Raw genomic sequence first — 6,249 nt, 5'->3', positions numbered from 1 at the left:
AGAATGGCGTAAACCCAGGAGGCGGAGCTTGCAGTGAGCTGAGATCCGGCCACTGCACTCCAGCCTGGGCGACAGAGCGAGACTCTGTCTCAAAGAGAAAAAAAAAAGTAATGGTAAAAAATGTAATTACTTTTGTACCACCCTAATATGTTTACAGTAAGAGTCATAGACATAAAAGAACATTACCAATGAGAGAAAAATAAGTGTGGAAAAATGTTATGTCATTCCAATATAAATCTTGTTTGAGGCTAAAGTTGATTTGTCATGAGTGGGTTGTGAGAAGTCTACTAGAGAACTCCACTACATAGCAGAGGTAGGTCTATTACACTATGCAGGATGCAAATAAGCAGTAGCATGCAGGATGGAATTTCTGCTGAAAGACAATTAAATAGGAAGGTCTCTTCCATAATCTTGATCAAAAATAAATGTACTCAAATACCTTTATGGTACTGACACAATGGAAAGAGAAAATTGATAATATTAATTAGGAAAACTAAAATAGAAATGGTCTAAAAGGGTTATTCTGGAAATTGAAATGTGAGTGGACAGTGGGAGGAATGTTTTTTTATAGGTATAAAATGTAAATTTTGAATTTCTTTTGCCATGCCCATGCACACATTATTTACAAGAGAATTAAAAAATATATAAAATAGGCTGGGCATGGTGGCTCAATCCTGTAATCCCAGCACTTTGGGAAGCCGAGGCGGGGTTGGATCACCTGATGTCAGAAGTTCAAGACCAGCCTGGCCAACATGGAGAAACCCCGTCTCTACTAAAAATACGGAAATTATGTGGGCATGGTGGTGCATGCCTGTAATCCCAGCTACTGGGAGGCTGAGGGACGAGAATGGCTTGAACTGGGCAGGCAGAGGTTACAGTGAGCTGAGATTGCACCACTGCACACCAGCCTGGACAACAGAACGAGCCTCTGTCTCGAAAAATAAATAAATAAATAAATAAATAAAATAATTATAATGAGGTAATTGAAAGCTTGAAAAGAAAAAGAATACCATAATAATTCTAAAATTTTATCAATGTTATTAGTACTTTATAACTTTGTTTTATAGGCATGTAAAATACAAAAGCTATATGTTGTTTGGTGCATTTCTTTTGTAAGGAAATGGTGAATAGCAGAAGTAGTCAACATATAGCTTGCCTCATATTACCTAAAAAACATGATCTACAAAGTGACAAAGTGATGCCAATCACTCTCCAAATAACTGCTGTCTACTTATGTTGTATTCTGAATCGCAGTCAAAAGTAAGAAAAACTTATATTGAGAACTTTTAACACCAAATTATATATATATAAAATTATATATATACACACAGCCTATTATATATATATATAATTGCATATATACAGCCTGTGTGTGTGTGTGTGTATAACATTGGTCCACACTTATTTTTCTCTCATTGGTAATGTTCTTTTATGTCTACACACACACACACACACGTGCACAGTAAAAAAGAATACCACTTGAAATTCTGTGCTTTCATTGCAGAAAGGACTTTGAATTAAGAATAGCAATTTGGGTGAGAAGTTAAAAATTAGAACTGAAAATCTATGAAATCTATGACCATATGTTTTCAGGGAAAATGTATATATGAAAACATGAAGGTTACTAATTGCAGTGTCAGTAGAATTTGTCACAAACTGCACATGGCTCAAACAGGCTTTTGTACCAACACACCGAACTGTTGTTTTTCACTTTAAAAGATTTAGTGCTAAGAAATGCTTTCATTTGTGGCAGTTGCTACATTTATATACTTACTGTGCAACATATCTTTTTATCTGGATTATTTGATAATGTTTCCTGTGAAATGTTGGAAGTCATCTTTTTTTAAGGGATTTGGAAGTAACTGTGCCTACTTAGTTTGGTATTACTCTTCCAAACTTTTTATTTCCTTTCAGAGAAAGAAAAAAAATTACTTAAGTTGCTCACTAGAATATTTTTAGCTGAAAATATTGTAAGAGTCCAAATTTTCTTCTCTGATTAAGCAGAAGGCCAAAGGCTTAGCCTGGGCTATAGTTCTGGGGAATGAAGGCTGGAACTAGGAGTAGGGTAGAAACAGCATTTCAGAAAAGAAATACTAACAAAAGATCTACAAGAGCATGCAAGTGATTCAAAACCAAAAGAAGCCCGCAGTGGTGCAGATTTGTAGTCCCAGTTACTCAGGAGGCTGAGACAAGGATCACTTGAGGTCAGGGGTTTGAGACCAGCCTAAGTAAGATGGTGAGACCATCCCATCTCTAACAAAATGTTTTTTAAAAAGACCATGAGAAAATATGAAAATTAGGTTTGTAGTGAGCTAAGACTTGAGTAGATAGGTTCAAGACAGAAGAAAAGAGGAAAGCACCTGAGGGATGGATAAAAGAATGAGAGGAGTCTCAAACAGAAGTGCTGATTCTGACACAGTTACCCAGACTCTAAGTCCCAAACATCGAATACAGGCCAAATTTTATTCCCATTGGGTTCTGAGTTAGGTCTGTTGTGGTATCCGTAGGTTGGACAAAGCAGGAGGCAGCAAAAAGTGTAGTAGATGTTCATAGCATGCCTGCAGTTGAAAAATGAGTGGATTGACAATTTTTACATTTTGAATTTGAGTTTGAATATATCAGTTTGCATATTTAGCTACGGATAATGCTTTGTAACAGAAAGCAAATCAGAAGGCCAAGATAGTTTTCAGTGTGGTTCCTTTCCCACTGATTTTGTCTAAAATCCAGGGAACACCTTGGATTCGCCTTAGCAGTATTTTTCTGTTTAGAAAAAATTTAATGATGTCTCTGGTTTTTGCTCTGGCTACAATTGTGCTAACTTCGCCAGGTTAGATCATGGGTCCACATCCACATTAAAAAAAATTTTGTCACACTGCTTTTCTCCTGATTGATCATTGTTTTAGGATCTTTGTTTTAGGATCTTTCAATTTTCCAGTCAAATCAGATTTGTTAGGAAGACAGAGTTTAAAGTCAAATACTTTTCTCAATCCAGTTGTAGAACTGCCTTTCCAGCTTCTTTTCTTGATTCCATTTACATAATCTATAACCCAGGCACATAGAAATATTTTTAGTCCCCAACATTTAATGTTTCATATTTTCATGCCTTCTGCATGTCCTTCCCTCTCCCCTGGAATGACATTGTCTTTTGCTGCCACTAAAGGTTCATTCATTTCCCACTCTCATCCAGAAGTATTAATCATCAGAGCCTCTATACGTACAGCTGTCTTACAAATAGACTACTTGTGATTTGGTTACAAGTACCATAATGGATCTCCTGAAAAACCATCTGCTCTACCTCTTGTCCAAGTGCTTGAGATTTCCTCAATTATAAACTCATGAATCTTTAATAAAATGAAAAACTTTTTAACAAGTCTAACACTTTCCATTTAGAAATACTTGTTTAGCTAGAAGAGATAACTTGAAATATTCCCAAAATATAGACATAGTAAGTACTCAAGGTGATGGATTCCCCAAATCCTTTGACTTGATTATTACGCACTCTATATATGCAACAAAATATCACACGTACTCCAAAAATACGTAAACCATTATGTATCAAGTGAAGAAAGAAACGTTTGTTAATCTCTCTGTGTCAGATACTATGTTACGTATTAAGGATAAAGAGATACATTAAACATTCTCCCTGTCCTCCGTGCTTTCCAGGGGGTATAAAACGGAAATAGAATACAGTAACCATCCTGAGAGGTCTTGACATACTGAAAAAGTATGAAAGAGGCAGCATCTCAAGCTATCTGCAGCAAGGCCTCAGTAGACATAGCATTAAATCTGACACTTGAAAGATAGACAAACAATTTCTAGACAGAGATTGAAATGACTTGTAGGCAGAAGAAACAGACAAGTAAAATAGAATGGAAAATTTGAGTAATGTAAAAATATATATATATATATATATATATATATATATATATATATATATATATATATATATATATATATATATATGAAAACTATAAATAACCAAGACACAGAGTACGTAGGGGTAGTAGGCAGCACACATAAGGGAGAAAGTACTGGGTTGGACATTCAGAGACAAGTTAAAGAAGTTCCTTGACATTCCTAAATTTAAATTGCCTCATAGTGAAAATAATTATGGGATTGAATCAGATGAGCTCTTAAGGAGATATGTAAGTGTGTGTGTGTGTGTTTGGGTGGAAGTGTGATTTAATTTATACAATTCTTTCCTACTATGTTTCATGTATTGTGTTAGGTAAAAGGAAGATAATTCAAAAAAAAAATCTTAAAAAACGTTTTACGACATTGTCTCATGTGAAGGTATTACACATCATATGCGAGGTGACATAAACAAGAATTCACCAATTCAGCAATTCCTGATAGGAAAACTCCTAAGTGCTAAGCACTAGTTTAGGCACTGAAAATGCTAGAATAAGCCTGCTCTCTGAGTTCGAAGAGTTTGGTTTGTTGGGGTGACAAATTAATCTGTAAGAAATGGTCAAAATATAAGTGGAAATGTACATTTGGAATAGTATAGAATAATTTTGATTTATGTTAGTGGTGATAGAGTTTAACATTTTTTAGTACCTTGTATGTGTCAAGAAACTGCAAGAACATTTGCCATCTTCAAATTTGACTAGCAATCTATCAAGTTGATATTATCAACATCAATTTCACATTATGAAAGAGAAAGGATAATAAATAGATTACATTATATTTAGCATTTGTACAGGACTTTGAGAAATTCAGAGCTAGACCTAAATGGGAAGAGCTATTCCAGCTCGCTGTTCTTAGTCCCAAAGTCAAGAAGGGTGTTCTGAAGCTGTCACTCTTCAGGGAGATGGGGAAAAAGCTTTACTCTACACAAAGTACAGTAGAACACAGATGAGAAATATTAGTAAAAATCCTCTGAGGAAACTGTTACTGTGGAAAAAACTTTTGTCAGAGAATAATGATCCTATATAAAAAGCATATACATTTTCATATGCTATAGTGCAGTCCTCCTCAAACTGCAATTTGAGGACCTCTGGGGAGGGGTCTTAGGATACATTCTCAGGGGTCTGTAACTTCTCAATATTTTAAATTTGTACTTTTTCTTTTGATAAGTTTAAAAATAAATATAGGCATGTTTGAGGCTCATCTTAATAACTTGTGTTCTTGATACAAGTGATTTCATTGCTTGCCTTTATAATTGTATAACAGTATCTTTAGCATGAAGTAGGAGTGCTTTAATGCAATTGGGCCATTAAATAAAAGAACAGAGGTGTTCTTAGTATGTACATGGTTTTGTCCTAGTAGATGATGACAAAATAGCATACTGTATAAGATTACAGTGGTTTACATTGAGAAAAGTGGCGGGAAAAATGAGTCATTACATGGTTCACAATACATGTTACATGCTCTGTATCAGATAATCTTAGTCTCTATGTAGCAACTTTATTTCACCCCTTTATCTGCATAATGAGATGTTGAGCTACATTTTGTTTTCATGGTTGTTTGTAGTCATCGTGTATTTTTATGCTATTTCAGTTTAAAAGAATGGAAGGCAAGGGTTCATTTTGAAGTTTATGATCCTATATATTCAAGTAAATCTGTGTAGAAAGTCTTTTTTTCCCCTTAAATGGTTTTTACATTATTAAATGGCATTTTAGAAACACATGTTGAAAAATCATGAACCTTGGAATTGAAGAGATATATTCAAATTCTGATTCTACTATACCTCAGTTGAGGGGAGGTAAATTACGTCTTTGAGCCTGTTTTCTTATCTATGAGAGTAATAATAGCAACTGTGCTGAGTTGTTAAAAGGAGATAATAGATGAAACTTTGTGCAGCCAATGCATCCTTGTTTTCTTCCTTCCTCTTCTCTACCCTGAACCCACATTTTTCAATCTAAATTGTTCAGTAGCAAGGCACCAGGGTAGCATGGGCCATGAAGTAGCAACACAGTACATTTTTGGTTCATTTAGTCCTAATGGAAATTATGTGACAGACAGCGTGGAAGATACGGCTTAAAACATTGGAATTATTTATAAAAGTAAATTACGTATGTTCTTTCTGGTCCCACAAAGCAGAGGTAATCAGGATATGTTTAATACCTGCTTCCTTCCTTATGCTGAGTTAGAAGCAATCTCAGGATAAAAATTTTTTTCTCCTCCATTAGATTTCTTTTTGCTTTTCTTCAAATTAACATATGCTTTGAATGTTCAATTCTAAGTAATTAGCAATACAGTAGACTTCTATAGCTAAATTACTAAAGGATTTAAAAATTTGTCTTT

The sequence above is a fragment of the Mandrillus leucophaeus genome, unplaced genomic scaffold, assembly GCF_000951045.1.
Source record: "Mandrillus leucophaeus isolate KB7577 unplaced genomic scaffold, Mleu.le_1.0 Scaffold742, whole genome shotgun sequence".
Classification (NCBI taxonomy): Eukaryota; Metazoa; Chordata; class Mammalia; order Primates; family Cercopithecidae; genus Mandrillus; species Mandrillus leucophaeus.
The sequence above is the reverse complement of the archived record's forward strand: the minus strand, read 5'-3'. Positions refer to the sequence as shown.